Source organism: Lygodium microphyllum, chromosome 13, assembly GCF_053477565.2.
Source record: "Lygodium microphyllum isolate KBCC chromosome 13, Lygodium_microphyllum_v1.1.10, whole genome shotgun sequence".
In the NCBI taxonomy this organism is placed as follows: Eukaryota; Viridiplantae; Streptophyta; class Polypodiopsida; order Schizaeales; family Lygodiaceae; genus Lygodium; species Lygodium microphyllum.
The window spans coordinates 155567517-155584894 of NC_141147.1; the positions used below are offsets into that span (position 1 = coordinate 155567517).

A 17378-nucleotide genomic window follows, 5' to 3' on the forward strand; every position below is an offset into this window, starting at 1 on the left:
ACTATACTTTTTTATAAATGAAAAATGCTGTCTGCCTTGGTAGAGTTGAAATTTGTTGTCTACTTGTAGTTGTGACAAACTTGTAGAGGTGTTCCGGTTAAAGTTTTGGGGTGGCCTAAAGTAAATTCCTTCCAGTTGTAGGATTGGATAGTCAAAACATCTACATTCTTCCAATTTATCTTTTCCAGTCGTTGCAGTCTCAAGAATGATTTTACATTCGTTGGTAGTTCAGTGTCCATCACATCAAATCAACATGACTTGGGTTATTCCAATCACATTAATGTCTACCTAAGTCGAATCAACTAGGCTTGGGTTAGTGAGGTCTCAGAACCAACTTGCGACACATCAATTGGGTGAAGGCAATTAGGGTATTATTTTAATTTCCTCCTCAATGGAGGTACTGAATAACGGAATGCAAACTTGCTGTGTGTGTAAATTTTACGGCTTTCAAGAGAGATTAGTACATAATAGTTCATATCTCAACTAATGTTTGGGTTGGTCAACTTTCAGAATGTACCTTCAATACTGTCACAAACCTGTAATAAGACAACACATTAGTTGTAATACTAACACTCCTTTGTGTGTTCCATACTTGAGCTTAGAGCACTTGTGGATGAGGATGTAAGAGGATGCTCAGTTGATCTCTTCTCCTACTGGTGCCCTCTTTCCTATATACAGAAAATACCTAAGGAAAAAGCCTGAAAATGTACTGTAATACTTAAGTGGATTAAACCTCAGCTCGCCAATCTTGCTTGCTTGTCATAGTTGGTGGGATGAAGAAAGAGCAAGTGTTAGGAGTGGAGATGGAAGACCCAATCCCTAGTGTGCTTTGAGCAGAAGTGGAATATAATCTAAGATTTTGGAATGAAGATGTGAGTAGATCAGAATGTGGATAAGAAAGTGGTGGGATGGTAGGGAGTTGAGAAGTGTGGTTTCCTTGCTCAAATGATACCGATGTTAGATGTGAGCGTGCACTGCGGAAGAAGGAATACGAACACGGAGGGAGAGAGAGAGAGAGAAAGCAGAAAATAAGGAAGAGAAATCTGCATTGACTGAAATGAATGCTGAATACAAACGGGAAGGCAGAAGGAGACTGATCAGTCCTTGCACGCAACCCACAACGTTAGTGAGGGCACCAGATCAGGCTGATGATGATGGCAGCACCACCACGGGGGAGGAGTGTCGGAATCTGCAAGAAGACAAGTGATCAAGTGGGGAGGGGGGCTGCCTATAAATAGCCAAATGGGGGACCAGCCCCAAACCCTAAAAATGCCCTAAAATGGGCGCCCCACATCAGTGACCAAAAAAGTGGCCGGGCAGCCAGGCTGCCCACTAAAAGAGGCCAAAAAGAAATGCACACAAAAAACAACAACACATAAACTGATAGAGCTCCTCTGTTTCCTGCCAGACTCTGATAGGAGCTCACAACCAGGAGATGGCAGATTGAGAATGAAATAGAGTAGGCTAACACTCCCTCTCAGATCCTAAGAGTGTCTGAAGACCTAACAACCGCATGTGATGAAGCAAAGAAGCGTGAGGCAAAGGCTTCGTGAAGAGATCAGCCGCATTGTCCGCCGTGGGACAATAAGCCACCGCCAGCTCCGAATCCACGATCCGCTCTCGAACATAGTGGTATTGAACCTCAATGTGCTTCGTGCGAGCATGAAACACCGGGTTCTTCGCTAGAGCCAGGGTACTCTGGTTGTCCATGGGTAGCGCCGTAGGTCCTGTCTGGGAAAAGCCAATCTCCGCCATCAAGCAACGAAGCCAAACTGCCTTCATAGCGGTCAAACATAAGGCCCGATATTCAGTTTCGGTAGAAGAAAGTGCCATAGTAGGGCACAAAGTGTGAAGAGGAGGGAAATCTGGAAGTCCCTCCACCATCTTCCTTCGAGAAGCTGTAACGTGTCCACTAGTATCATCCAGGACACGTCTTAGCAGTCCATCGGAAAGGATGTCTAGAAAGCTCCGCTCGGCACTCCCATGGAATGTTACAGGATTTGCAATCTAGTTCTTCCCGCGTTTGCCACGCAGCGGAAGTATCCTGGCCGTTCCCACTTAGGATCGACCGGAATTAGGGTTTTCTTGATTGGTCATTACCTATCAGCAACTAGCGTCGGATCCAAGCGAACTACTTACGCAGAAATGCCAGGTCGAAGCGGATTCACGCTGCACTTGGTTCGAGGAGAATGGAAAACGAGAGGGATGCAAAGCTCAACCTCTCTGCCATAAGGCATAGTCCCATTCCGTTCCCCTAAAACAACGTAAATCGGTTAAGACATAACTCTAGGTCATCGCTTTCGTTAATCGTTTTCTTTGATGATCATCTCGCTGTTCTTCGAGATTTTGAGAAAAGTTCTCGACTAACCAGGACCACCCAACCGTAGGACGGCCCATGGCCCATCCTCCGCACTTTCCTCGGTTTATTTTAGTTATGTAATTATCTAACACATTAATTTAATATGTAACAATCAGCTTCTTTAATTAATCCGTTAAGCACTGGTTCCTTCACGTAATCTTATCACGTGACATAGAAAAACAATATCAAGCAAGTTCTTTATTAACATGTCATCATTTTTATCTTTGAAATACAAAGAGTTCCGCCCGTAGGCTTTTGTCCATACCCCGCCCGAAGGCTATCTAGTAATCCACAGGGATTACTATTCCAAGCTTTTGTCCGTAAACTAGTATGCGGGCCTCGAGATCCAATCCCGAGTTACGTTAGCCTCTTGTGCAGGACTCGGAAGGCGAGGGATTTACGGCCAGAGCCCCCCCTGGCACCCAAGCGTCCTCCTGCTCCAAGTAGAGCTCAATGGAGAGACCGTGACCTCTTGCGGAGGGTTCGGTCCACGTTCCCGACGCGGTCAACAACCCCCTTGGTTAGGGTCAGGCAGACAGTCGGGGGTAACTGAAACTGCCTCTCCCTTAAGGCCTTCAACCTGAAGTATAGATATTCATTTAATTTGTAATTCATAAATCAAACAGTGCTCTAAAATCTCTAGCAATCACAAATATTTTCATTAATCGACCTTGTTGTTTGGCAGACTGCTAAGTAATGATTCTTCCCTTTCGAATGCTTCAGCACTAGTTTCAGGGTGTCTTGCAACTTGGCAAGATCCCTTATATTTTGGGTTAGGGCGTACCCTATTAACCCAACTTAGTTAATCCTAAAGTTTATTAGATACTTTAGTTTCCGGTTTTTAACTTTTCTTATTTAGAAGAATATCAAAGAATACATCCTTTTGCAAGATAACTTGCGTAAGGATCCACCATCCTTGTTGAGGGTATTTAACATTTCTTCTTGTGAATCAATCACAAGACTATATGACTTTGTACTTACTGTGCAAGTCCTGCATCGTAATATACAATGAAACAATCAATTTTAGTTTTTTTAAGCTGACGTTTGTCAGACCTAGGATCTATTTTTAAGAACCTCAGGGACAAACCCTAGTTCCTTTACATTTATGAATTTACTGACCCTACAAACAGGGAAGGTAGTCAAGTGTTTAAGGTATAAATGTTTCTTGGTCTTTAAATCATTTCCAAGGCATATTTCGCAGCATAGGTAATTCTAAGTTTACATTAATTCGGTTATCTTCTCGAAGGTAATATTGAGATCGCCTCGGCACGATTTGTTATCCTTGCGTCAATTGATTTTTCAGTCCTAAACTTTAATGCTTTGAGGTTAGGTAAATTCAATTAATTTTCATTTTTCCTTGCAAATGAAACTCATGCCAAATAACAATCTTTTCCTTGCTAAGATATGCAATTAGCAATGATAACTTCCTAGAATTCAAGCAACGTAAGAAACCTTTCATGAATTTTATCTTCTACGATGATTCGTTGCAAAAAGGAATAGGGCTAATGGTGCAAGATGCAGTTTTTATACCTTCAAGATTTAACCGAAATATACTACTATAGTAGGTAGATAATCTTGCTCGTAATTCATTTCAATGCATGATGCTATTCGAAGGAACTATGTTTTATACATTATCATTTTTGCATGTTCAATTAAACTAAACTCCTTCATCGTAAATAACTCGAAAAAAAAATATATCTTATCCCTAACAATTCATCTTTGCGTGATTGACTTAAAACCGATATAAAACCAAGAAAGAAAAACCTGGTTTTGGGGTGAGATATCCACATGGATACCGGGAGATGACCCTCCCGCAGCTACTCCTTGGACTTTCTTAGGCGGCATCACAGTTCGAACGTGAAGGCAGTTTTTTTACTCTTTCTTTCGGATTTCCACCGTCCCTCTTTCGAGGCAAGGAGTCGTTCAAAAGGTTGACCACGGGAAGGGATAATAAGACCTCTAAAATCTTAGCTTCTTCGGAGAGGGAAATGTTTATAAAGCTTAAGAGAAAAAGGGTCTATAGGATATAATCACGGTGAAAAAGGTTATGTGTGAGTGTGGCTTCACAAACATCTATGAAAGCCCTTGGGAGATCTTTGGGCACTGGAGTGAAAGGACTTAGGGGTTTTTCAAATCCAAAGGAAAAATTTGAAAGATAACACAAGGGTTTATAGTGCGGGGGAAAAAGACGTGTAAGTAAAAAGGGGACACGGGGCTTAGAAAGGGCTTAGGGGTGTATTTAAAAAAAAAAGAAATATGAGGGGTAAAACACGGGGTTTCAAACACAAGATGGGACTTATGGATTTAGGCACGAGGATTAAGGGTTTTTGAGGTCAAGGGGATTGGGCTAAGGTGGCTTTTGAGGGATGCTAGGGGGGAAAAGGTTTTAATTTCTAGAGTAAGGTGAACTTTAAGGGACTTGGGTGGAACTTCATGGGAAAGAGGGCTTAAATGTACCACGGGAAGGGGGGCTTGAGAGGAGGCCCTTAGAAGTTACAAGAAGCTTCTAAAGCTTCTAGCTATTGTCGTGGCAGGGAGATGAGCTAGGATGTCGACGGTCAGCATGGCCAGGCGGTCGTGATTTCCAATGGAGTTGGCGGCGGCTCTGCGTACCAGTGGCGGCTCTGGGTATCAGCGGCAGCAGCCAACGTACGGTGCCCTCTCGCCCCTCCACTCACGACACGGCCCGCGGCGACCGTTTCTTTCCCCTCCTTGCGTGGTTGCCTCCAACCAGCTCACGAACCTCCAGCTTTTCTCCACGACCCCCTCTCGCCTCCAACCAGCTCACGAACCTCCAGCTTTTCTCCACGACCTCCTCTCTTCTCACCCCTCTAAGGGAGGTATTTATAGGAAGGGATAAGGCCTCCCCTTCCCCCCACGTGGTGCCCGCATGTAGTCCCTCCCCTCCATCTCTTCACTCTCCCATTTTAGCACCATCCCCTTCCCTCAGCCACGCTTCGGCTGGGGGAAGGTAATAAAAAAATTTGCATTAAATCCAATATTTATCCCTTATCCTCCTCCCAAGAGGAGGTTCTCATGAGAAATACGCGGTTTCGTTAAGCTGTGTCTCGTTTGGGCTCAGTGGAGAGTGTATTAGATTAACCCGTCCCAACCCACAATGTAACATTGTCATTTCCCCGAGACTTCACATGGCCTTTATAATATTTTTAACAGAAATATTACAGAAGCCCGCCAAATAGAATCAAGGTTCAAATGACCATAACGAGCATGCCAAAGCAGCCCAAGCTCGTGGGAAGCCCTCGCAGCCAAGGCTGTGAGCTTATAAAGCCCACCCTCCTGTGTACTTGTCCAAAGAGCATCACCTATAGAAGCATCCTCCACTGTGACTGCATCCTGTGTAAAAATGACTCGGGTACCTAGCTGAGTAAGACCATGCACAGACAATAGGTTAAAACCCAAATCAGGTACATAAAGAACTTTGGCGGAAGAAGATCGCCTGTCAGAAAACATAGGTAGCGTCCCCACGCCTCGAACAGGAATTGTAGAATTGTCACCAATGGTGATGGTGCCCCCTCTGGAACGAAGATCTTGAAGCCAATCCTGTCTAAAGGTCATATGAGAAGATGCTCCGTTGTCCACGAGCCAAGGCTTCTCCTGAGTGGTAGAAGCTAGGGTTGTATTCTCCTCAACAAAGACATGCACAAACGTAGACTCTATCGTGGCTGAGGCCGCCTTCGAGTCCTTCTCCTTGGGCTTCAAATGGGGGTACTTCTGCGAACACTTCTCCTCGGGATGAGTGTCCTTCCCACAGTGTGGGCACTTGGGCTTCTTCTCCTTCGCATCCTTCTTGTCCTCCTCCTCCTTGTGCTTGGCCTTCTCCTTCTGCTGCTTCTTCTTTTTGCCACCACCTGTACCTGCAGTAAAAGCCTTGGTGGAGCCATTGGCTCCCACCTCTCTAAGTCTCTCATCATGCTTCAAGACAAGCGGGGAAAGTTCCTCCCATAGGAGTTTCTCGCGGGTTCTCAAGGTGATGAGGCTGGTGTAGAAGACATCATATCGGGGTGATGGCAGCTGAGTCAAGAGAATCATCGCCATATGCTCGGACGATATCACACGACCAAGAGAGGCTAGCTCGCCTCGCATGTCCTCCATCTTCGTGATGTGCTCCTTCAGAGAAGAAGAATCATCAAGACTGAGCATCTGCAACTTCTTCTCCAAAGAAATCTTGTGGGCAAACGTCTTATGCTGATACAAAGACGCAAGCTTCTTCCGCACTTCCGCCGCGGTCTTTAACCGGTAAACATTTACAAGAACCGAGTCATGAAGACTCATAAAAAGAACAGAACGGGCTCGAGAGTTGAGCCTATCCCACAAGGCCGCATGGTCCATAGAGGCTCCATCTGACGAATCCATGGGGGGACGGTCGATGGGTGAAGAAACAAGCTCCCATAGATCGAATGTATCGAGGATGCACTCCACCTTGCACGACCAGAGGGAGTAGTTGGAACCATCCAACTTATCTTCCTTCGGAAAGGAAGGGAGAATAGGCACCTGCATAGAGGGAATCAAGGAAGGCATCCGGACATCGGAAGCAGTCTTCACGGATGGAACCTTCACGGTAGATGGAACCCTCTGAGATGCATGGAGTGAAGAGGGATGAGTGCGAGGAGTCTCCTCCCGTCGTCGAAACGGCTAATAATCCCGTCTCCGCTCAAAGGAATGATGAGAGAGGAGCTCATCCTCTGAGTCGTCAAAGCTTGAAAACTGGTAAGACATCTTTGATATCTGCAAACACCAAAACACAACAAGGGAAGGTTGCCGGTGCCGAAACACAAACACCAGAAGCTCTTGAGCTGGCCGCCTTGCATAGAACGCAAGGATGATGTCAAACACAAGTGCTAACGATGCAATCACCACAGAAAAACAACATCCTGCCTCAAAACGCAAGTAGAAATGAGGTCGCCAGCTTGGAGGAGTGCCGCCAGAGGTTGAACGCAGCCATAGAAGCTGAAAACGCAGCTTGGTGGAGTGTCACCCAGCTAGAGGAGGGCCATCCAGGCTGAAAATGAAGATTTGGGGATGACGCCAGCAGCAAACGCAAGTAGGTTGACACCAAAACAGGCCGCCTTGATCAAGGAGATGGTGCAGAAGGTGACGCCTCAGCTGTTGGAGACGTCTTGACCAGCAAACGCAAGGTTGTGGGTGTTCTCCCGCGTAGATCTCAGCTCTGTGTACTCTCCTTCGGCTCTGATACCATGTGAGAGTGCGCTGCGGAAGAAGGAATATGTGAGAGTGCGCTGCGGAAGAAGGAATACGAACACGGAGGGGGAGAGAGAGCGAAAGCAGGAAATAAGGAAGAGAAATCTGCACTGACTGAAATGAATGTTGAATACAAACGGGAAGGCGGAAGGGGATTGATCGGTCCCTGCACGCAGCCCATAGCGTCGGTGAGGGCACCAGATCAGGCTGATGATGATGGCAGCACCACCACGGGGGAGGAGTGTCGGAATCTGGGAAGAAGACAAGTGATCAAGTGGGGAGGGGGGCTGCCTATAAATAGCCAAATGGGGGACCAGCCCCAAACCCTAAAAATGCCCTAAAATGGGCGCCCCACATCAGTGACCAAAAAAGTGACCGGGCAGCCAGTGGCTGCCCACTAAAAGAGGCCAAAAAGAAATGCACACAAAAAACAGCAACACATAAACTAACAGAGCTCCTCTGTCTCCTGCCAGACTCTGACAGGAGCTCACAACCAAGAGATGACAAATTGAGAATGAAATAGAGCAGGCTAACAATAGAGACATATACGAACTTGACATAAGGCCTAGTTGAGATAAAGGAGATGGATTGCAAGATGCCTCGAATGTCATGGTCCCTCCAAGATCAGAGAGACGAGTAGTCTCACCAATTTGTCCAAATAGAGTAGTAGCTCTCGTTGGAGGAGTGTAAAGGGAACTATACTTGATGTGCAAGTACTCCTCAAACTCTTCATTTGTAAGATGACCAAAACAAGAAGAAGAAGATGGTAAAGGTGAAGGTGTGTCTACCTTCTTCTTAAGACCATAATGCTTTCTTAGAGTCGCCAACGATGGAGAAGCTTGATAGGGTGTCATAGGATCCGAAGAAGAAGGTGTCTAATGAGTGAGAATCGAGTCGCGTGTGACTCTTGCACAAAGACTACCCTCCACAATCATCACAGGATACTCTTTCAAAGAGCATCGGCTCTGATACCATGTGAAGATATGCTAGGGTTTGCACTGAGGAAATACATGTATGACCAAGACTGAAACACAAAGACAAAGACAGAGACAAGTAAAACTCAAACCCTAAATGCAAAACGTAAAACGTAAAAACCCAAAACTCAAACACAAAGAGAAGAAACTCTAAAGTGAATGAATGCTGTAAATGAATGTAAGAGTGCGTAGAATGCCCAGGGACACAGAGCAATGCGGTATCAGAGAGTGACGTCCACCGGAGACGGATCCCAAGTGTTGTGACCACCAGTCAGAGTGTTGAAGTGCAGGAAACACCAAACGCTAATCATGAGTGTGTCAGGGAATCGAGGCAACAACAGGAGAGGGGTTTGCTAATGTAGATGGCCTGTTGGATAGCAAAAACGCTAGTATTGCACGAGTTGCCTTGTAAGTTGTGGGAGAGATGGCAGTAGCCTGTCGCCTTGTACTAGATGCTGAAAATGCAGGCTGATTAGGTGCTATGATGATGTAGCAGATGGAGACCTCCAAACAGTAAGGCGATGGTTGAAAATAGGCCATCTAGGGTTGGATAGTGATGGGCTGCAATTGATGATGGCTGGATGACAAATGGTAGGTGGATAATTGCTGAAATCTGCACGGTAGAGTGAGAAACCCACACAAAAGGATGAGGCTGAATGGTGGGCAATCTGTTTATTTATAGATGTTGAAGGTGCCCCAAAAAAGTAGGGAGAGCCCCTCAAGAAGTGTGGTTGGGCAAGCCACCTTTGTATGCACACTTGAGAGTGTTTAGCTGCGAGGCATTTGTGCATATACGCAAGGAACAACGCAACAAATTGGAGCTAAAGTCCTATAAATGTATTTTCCTAGGATATGGTGATGAGGGAGAAATGGGGTATAGATTATGGGGTTCCGAGAAAAGGAAAATTGTATGTAGGAATTGTTAGCCTCCCCTATTTAGTCATGTCAGTTTGTCATCTCCTGGTTGTGAGCTCCTATCGGAGTTTGATAGAGACATTGGAGCTCTAACGGTTTATTGTGCATTTCTATGCATGTCCTCCATTTTTTGTGCATTTCCTATGTGTTAGTTGGATTCCACCCTCTGACAGTGCCTACTTGCTCCACGACTGCTTGGGATATTTTGTCATTATTTTCCCATTTTTTTTGTGTAGTCAGATTGCATTTATTGCAGTCATATCATCTATTTTTAGCAAGTCGGCCAGATTTAGAGGCCTTTTTAGTAGTCGCCAGTTTTAGAGGAGTTTGGCTATATATAGCCACAACTCACACTTGGCCGATCACTGCTTGCAGATTTCAGCACACTTTGGCTCCCAGACACTCTCCGACGTGGTGCTGTCATCATCTCAGTCTGATTTGATGCCCTTAGTGACGCTTTGGGCTGCGTGTAGGGACTGATCAGTCCACATCATTGTGTTCTGCATTCATCTTCAGTTAGTGTAGTATTTTTTCTTTCATTTTTTACTTCCTCTTTCTTTCTCTCTTTGTGTTCGTGTTCCTTCTTCCGCTGCGCACTCTCACATGGTATCATCACATAAGTGAGTGCACAGATCGAGATCTATTGTAGAGGAGCAGCCTAGTCATCAAATGCAGCCATTCAGCCTTGCGTTTGCTGCAAATGCTGGTTCTGTCATCATCTCAGTCTGATTTGATGCCCTTAGTGACGCTTTGGGCTGCGTGTAGGGACTGATCAGTCCACATCATTGTGTTCTGCATTCATCTTCAGTTAGTGTAGTATTTTTTCCTTCATTTTTTACTTCCTCTCTCTTTCTCTCTTTGTGTTCGTGTTCCTTCTTCCGCTGCGCACTCTCACATGGTATCATCACATAAGTGAGTGCACAGATCGAGATCTATTGTAGAGGAGCAGCCTAGTCATCAAATGCAGCCATTCAGCCTTGCGTTTGCTGCAAATGCTGCTATCTGTGGAGGAGGCGGCAACGTTTGGTGGGCCCACATTTGCGTTTTCAGCTTAGCGACCCATGGCAGCAGCATTTATTGCTCAGCGATATTTAGCTAGTCGTCAACATCTAGAGGCAGTGGCCTCTTTTGTGGCTGCAGGGGCAATATTTCCTCATTCAAGCAGCACATTTACACCTTATGTAGCTGATTGCCTTTTGACATTTCCACTATTTCCATTAAAACACATTATTTCAGGGTGATTGCAGCTTTGGAAGTCGTCTTACTAGTTTACAGGCTTTTGTCTCACCAGTCTTTGGAGTGGAGATGTGACTATAGGGAATCTCAACGGGAGGAGTCTCCTAGAACCCTTCCGTCTTTTGCTCATCTTTCATAGTGGACCCCATTTGAAATGAAGGCCCCATTTGATGTGAAGATGCCTTCTTTGATGCCCTCTATTTAGGTTCTTGTTCTTCCTTCCTTGCCCAAAGAAGATAAACTCGATGGTGCCAACTACTTATTGCGGTCTTGCAAGCTGGAGTGGATCCTTGATACCTTTAATCTTTGGGAGGTCGTTTTCGAGCCTATTTGCCGCCCTCAAGAGGAACTAGTTGATGGTACCTTGTTGGACCGTGTTGCCTTGTGGGATTGGCTCAACACTCAAGCCCGATACTTTCTGTTTATGAGTGTTAAGGACTTTGTCCTAGTTCATGTTCGTCGGTTGAAGATGGCAACGAAGGTGTGACGTAAGCGCTCGTCTTTGTATCAACACAAGTCCTTTGCCCACAAGATTTCCCTTGAGAAGAAGTTACAGATGCTCAATCTTGATGATTCTCCTTCTATGAAGGAGCACATCACGAAGATGAAGGACATGAGAGGTGAACTTGCCTCCCTTGGAGGGAAGATATTTTCCGAGGATGTGGCTATGATCTCGTTGATGCATCTACCATCTCCTAGGTTCGATGTTTTCTACACCAGTCTCAGTACTAGTGGCGGGAAAAAAAAAAGGAGAAGGCCAAGAACAAGAAGCGGGAGGATACGAAGGACGATGAGAAGGACAAGAAATCCAAGTGCCCACATTGTGGGAAGGGCACTCACCTTGAGGAGTAAGTGTTGGTAGAAGTATCCCCATTTGAAGCCAAAGGAGAAGGATTTGAAAGCCGCACCCGCCACAACAGAGTTTGTCTTCGTGCATGTCTTTGCTGAATAGGATGCAATCCTTTCTTCTTCCACTCGGGACAAGCCATGGCTCGTGGATAGTGGAGCTTCTTCTCCCATGACATTTCGACAGGATTGGCTTCAAGACTTGAGTTCCAGAGGGGGCACCGTCACCATTGGTGACAACTCGACGGTTCTAGTTTATGGAGTGGGGACCATGCAATTTTTCTCTATCAATTTTCTTTATGTACATGAGTTGGGTTTTAACGTTTTGTTTGTCTAGGGTCTTATCCAGCTAAGTACTAGTGTGGTCTTTGTTAGAGATGCAATCACAGTGGAGGGTGAGCCTACAAGTGTAACTCTTTCAACAAGCACATAGGAGGGTGGGCTTCATACGCTCAAAGCCTTAGGTGCGAGGTCTTCCCACAGGCTTGGGCTACTTTGGCATGCTTGGTATGGTCATTTGAACATGGATGTGATTCGACAAGCTTCTTGACGGAAGATGGTGGACGGACTTCTAGATTTTCCTCCTGTTTACACCCTTTGCCCTAGCTGCTTAAGGGGAAAGTATACATCCATAGGTTGCCTCTCAGAGGGCTTCTACATTGCTTGACTTGGTTCACACCAACTTTGTGGACCTATGGGCATGGCCTGACGACTTCAGTCGTTATGTGTGGCCGTACTTCTTGGCGTACAAGAACAAGGTGTTTTGTGGAAGGTGTTTTTTGAGAAGCAGTCGACCTTCAAAGTTTGTGGTGTTCGAGCCGATCATGGTGGTAAGTCTAGTTCTCACCTCTATTCTTAGTTTTGCAGGGATCACGATATTGGGGTGGAGTATACCTATCTGAACACACCATTCGAGAATGGTGTGGTGCAACATATGAATCAAACAATGTTGGAGATGGCTCAAGAGCATCGAGGATTACCTCATTTCCTTTGGGGTGAGGTGGTGGCGATTGTGGCTCACATCCAACTGTTCTCCTAGCTCAACTTTGTTGAATATGACTCCATATGAGGCTTTTCTTGGATGAAAGCCTTCTGTGTCTCACTTTCGCATCTTTGGGTGTGATGCATCTGTCCATGTGGACAACAAGGAGAGGAAGACCAAGCTTGGCTCTAAATCGAGAAAGCTCATCTTCGTGGGCTATAGCACTACCATGAAAGGCTATTGGCTCTATGATCCTATGACACGGAAGATTGAGGTGAGCTGGGATGTGATCTTCAATGAGGCTATGGCCTCCGAGGATCCGATTGATGGTTCTAGTGCATGTTGGGAATAAAGGCTCATTGTGCCTTTTACCGTGTTCGGGCGTAAACACACCCTTACACTTCTTGTACTTTATATATATTATCAAAATCTAAAAAGTGGTACACTAGTCTTTGAACCGAACATCAAGTGTGTCGTGCTCACTCTCCTTTCTATTGCTCTCTACGCTGTGTGTGTGTTATCTGTCGCGTTCACTCTCAGCTGAGTGAGGCTCCATCAAACTGGTATTAGAGCACAAGGAGTGCACACTTCTCGAAGCTGGACAGACACATGCTAGTTAGGCGACCTCAAGTGAGAGGTGTCAGCATTAGTATTTAGTGTTCATCAGGTGTAGGTCAGTGCAAGGTCAATGCGGCTGATAGGGGGACCAGAGAAGATTGCACGACGGTCTAGGCGAGCTGTTGGAGAGCAGGTGATAGGCAACTTGTTGAGGGGGGGTCATGCGGGACCTACATGTGACCATGACCAGGCGGTGGACGAGACGGGCTGCGACGGGACAGGTTGGGACTTGTTCGACATGTCACCTGTGACGAGATGGGCCATGGTCACGAATGGATAGTCAAATCTCTTATTTTTTTAAATATTTCAAATTTGTTCCCCTCCCACGACCGGGTGTTCGCGCACATATGCATAGTGTGCAAGCTTGACCTGAAAAATTGGGGCTTTTTGCGGATTTGGGGACTTTAATGCAGAATTGGACAATCTGACCAAGAAATTGCAAAATCGGTGCACATTTGCTTGGGAAATTTTGGGGCTTTTCACATTTTAGTGAATTTTTATTATTTCACTGAAATTTGTGCACACCGGACCTGAGAAAATTGGGGATTTTGCAGAATTTCATCAATTTGTGCAAGAATTGCTTGGTATATGCTCTTGGATACGTGTGTTGATCCAATTTGAACGGATTACCCTCTAAAATTTTGGGGCTTTTGAGATCAAAATTGTCAAAATATTTGCAGATCTGAAATTTCTGCAATCTCGGGATTTTCATTGCTGGTTGGTACTTTTGTGTACCGTGGTTACTTGTGTCACATTTGGGCTTTGCCTTTGGTGACTGGTTAGTCAATTTGGGACTGCAAATTATGGTTGGAAATCGTGACAGTAGTAATCATTTGCACATTAAGAAGCTTGAGAGTGCACATAATTTTGCAATTCGGCAAAAATAGTGCTACAATGTCTTGGTGTAGAAGAAACATGCAAAACCCATCAAAACAAAGGGAATCAAACTAGTAGACATGGAACAAGATGAGTGGGATGACTTGGATGAGCTTGCTCGCTCTACCATTGAGTTCTGAGTGTCAAACAACTTGCTCTTTAACATTGAGAAGCTGAATTCAGCATATGCAATGTGGCAAAGGCTTGAAGAATTGTATGCTCAGAAAAGTGCAGCAAGCAAGATTTATTGGTTGAAAAAACTAATGGGATTTTGCATGAAAGAAGGTACAACCATGTTTGTTCATTTGAATGAGTTTAACTCAATTTTTCAATTAGCTGATTGCTTTGGATTTCCATATTGATCAAGAGTTCAAGGCTACTTTCTTGCTATGCACTTTGCCTGAAAGTTGGGATACTTTCAGGATAGCTTTGAGTGATTCGAATGCTCAGCTGTTATACTCTTATGTGGAGAGTTCTTTGCTGATGGAAGAACTCAATAGGCAAAATAACTCAACAAACAAGTCTGCTAATGTATTACACACTAGAGGCAGATTTCAGCACGAGCAATTCTAAAAACAGAGCACGCAGCAAATCTTTTGGAAAAAACTTGAGCCAAAGTCTTGAAAATATATTTTCCTAGGATATGGTGATGAAGGTGAGATGGGGTATCGATTATGGGATCCCAAGAAAAGAAAAGTAGTACGCATCAATGATGTCATCTTCCGGGAAGATCGCATGCACAAACAGCCCGAAAGAACAGAGGAGTGAAGGGTTGTATTTTTGGAGGATGTACCAATAGGGTAGCAAAGAATGCTCGTTAGACAATAGCAAATACCTGCTATAAATATCCCTGAAAATATAGGGAACGATGCTGAAAATGATCAGCAGGATCTTGCCCATGATGTCCCACAAATTTAGCAAGAACATGTGCCTTTGGAACAACCTAAACTAGCTGTACAACATGTTGATCTTGTAGAACAACAAGCTGTTAATGCAGATTTGCAGGCTGAACAACCAACAAATCTTGACCACTGGGTTCGTAGGTCAACGAGAGTGCAAAAACAGTGAGATAGATTTGTTCCTGGTGTAAACTATGTGGCTGTGTCATGTTAACAGATTGTAGGTCAACCAGAGTGCAAAAACAGCTAGATAGATTTGTTCCTGGTGTAAACTATGTGGTTGTGTCATGTTAATAGACTGCGGTGAACCGCCATGCTTTCAAGAAGCAATGGACAGACATGATAGTAAGAAATGGCACAAAGCAATGCTATCAGAGAGATGAAATCCCTCATGAAGAATGATACTTGGAATTTGGTACATTTGCCAAAAGGACAAAAAGTGCTATCTTACAAATGGTTCACAAGATGTCACTTTTGGTTCTTTGCCAAAGTACAAGGCACGCTTGGTTGCTAAAGGGTACAAGCAAGAACATGGAATTGACTTTGATGAAATCCTTTCTCTTGTAGTCAAAATGACTACTTTGCGAACCATCTTGGGCTTGGTTGCATTTGAAGACATAGAACTTATACATATGGATGTAAAAACGGCCTTCTTACATGGTGATTTGCATGAGGAGATCTATGTGCAGCAGCTTGACGGTTTTGTTGCAAAGGGAAAAGAGCACATGGTATGTAAACTCCACAAGGGTTTGTATGGGTTGAAGTAGGCACCACGAGAATGGTATGAAAAATTTGATATATTCATGCAATCCCAGGGATTTCATCATTCTCAAGTTGATCACTGCTTATACATCAAGAAGACAGTAGATGACAGTCTTATTTTCTTGGTTTTATATGTGGATGACATGTTGAGAAGGGTCTTCTTTATGTGTCACAACAGGAGTATGTTACTAAGATTTTGCAGCGTTTCAATATGGAGGGGGTGAGGAGGAAGCCATTAGTGTACTATTACCTCCATATGTGAAACTTAGTGTAGATGATAGCTCTACATGAGATGATGGAAAGGTTGAAATGGCCAAGATACTGTCAGAGTGCAGCGGTGCGGAAGCGTAGGACTGAGAGAGAGAGAACGCAGAGAGAAAAGGGAGAGAAAGAGACAGTGTACAATGAAGATCTGCTGTATAAAGAATGCTGAATACAAAGATATACACGGGCGCAGTGCGCTGGACTGCGTGTCTCCACCTCGACGATGCGACCTGCTGTCCACCTCGAAGTCTGCTGCAGTCTGCACTGTCTGCTGTCTGAAATCTGTGAACAGAGACAGAAATCTGCACGGCACCGGTCTGTAATCTGCGACAGAGAAGAGTGGCCAGACTGCTGAAAACGTCAGCAATAAATAGGCGAAAAATCACCTAGAACGGGGCTCAAAAATGGGGCGCAGCCTGATAAAAATGGCTACAGGCAGTCGGACTGCCACGTGGCAGTCCGACTGCACAGTCCGACTGTGCAGCTGGTCCGACTGCTGGACCAGCTGTGCTGCTGCCTAAAAAATAGGCTATGAACTCTAACACCCCCTCTCAGAGCCTGGACAGGGCAGAAGCCTGAGGGATCTGGAATGTTGCCAAAGTAGAGCCTGAGGAAGCGCCTTCGTAAACAAATCCGCAAGATTATCCTCCGTCTTGCAATACTCCACAGTGATGGTCTCATCCAGAAGCTTTTCTCGAATGAAGTGGTACTGAATCTCAATGTGCTTCGTCCGGGCATGAAAAACAGGGTTCCTTGCCAAGGCAATGCAACTCTCATTGTCACATCGCAGCAATGTAGGACGAGTCTGGGGGCACACAAGCTCCTCCAACAATCTCCGAAGCCACACAACCTCGCATGTGGTGGAAGATGCGGCCCGATACTCCGCCTCAGTAGACGAAAGGGCTACCGTGGGCTGCTTCTTGCTACTCCATGAAATAACACCTGCACCCAAAGTAAAGCAGTAACCTGTTGTAGACCGCCTGTGGTCCACGTCACCGGCCCAATCCGAGTCGCTCCAACCTGCAAGTACAAGATCTGACCCATCTGTCCCTGCGGGGTAATGAATCCCCAAATCAGACGTCCCCCTCAGATACCGAAGTATCCTCTGAGCAGCCTGCCAATGCACCGTCTTAGGTTCACTCATGAACCCTGCCAAGAGCCCAACAGCAAAACATAGATCAACCCTCGTGTTGAGAAGCCAAATCAAGGACCCTATCAACTGTCGATAGCGGGAAGCATCCGCCAAAGGAGAAGCTGAGTGGGAAGTGGCCTTCCAGTTCGGATCCATAGGAGTAGAGAGGGCCCGACAATCTTCCATCTCAAAAGACACCAAGAGCTCCTGTACATATCTCTGTTGGGAGAGAAAAATCCCCCTCTGAGACTGATAAATCTCATGTCCTAAAAAGAAATGGAGTAGCCCCAAATCC

At 45.3% G+C, this 17378-nt stretch overlaps 1 protein-coding gene across 4 annotated transcripts in view; it reads left to right on the forward strand.

Annotated features, from left to right (window-relative positions):
* The window catches only part of MBD8 (methyl-CPG-binding domain 8), a 55317-nt gene that overhangs the window by 24226 nt on the left and 13713 nt on the right, over nucleotides 1-17378 (forward strand). The window lies entirely within an intron of this gene.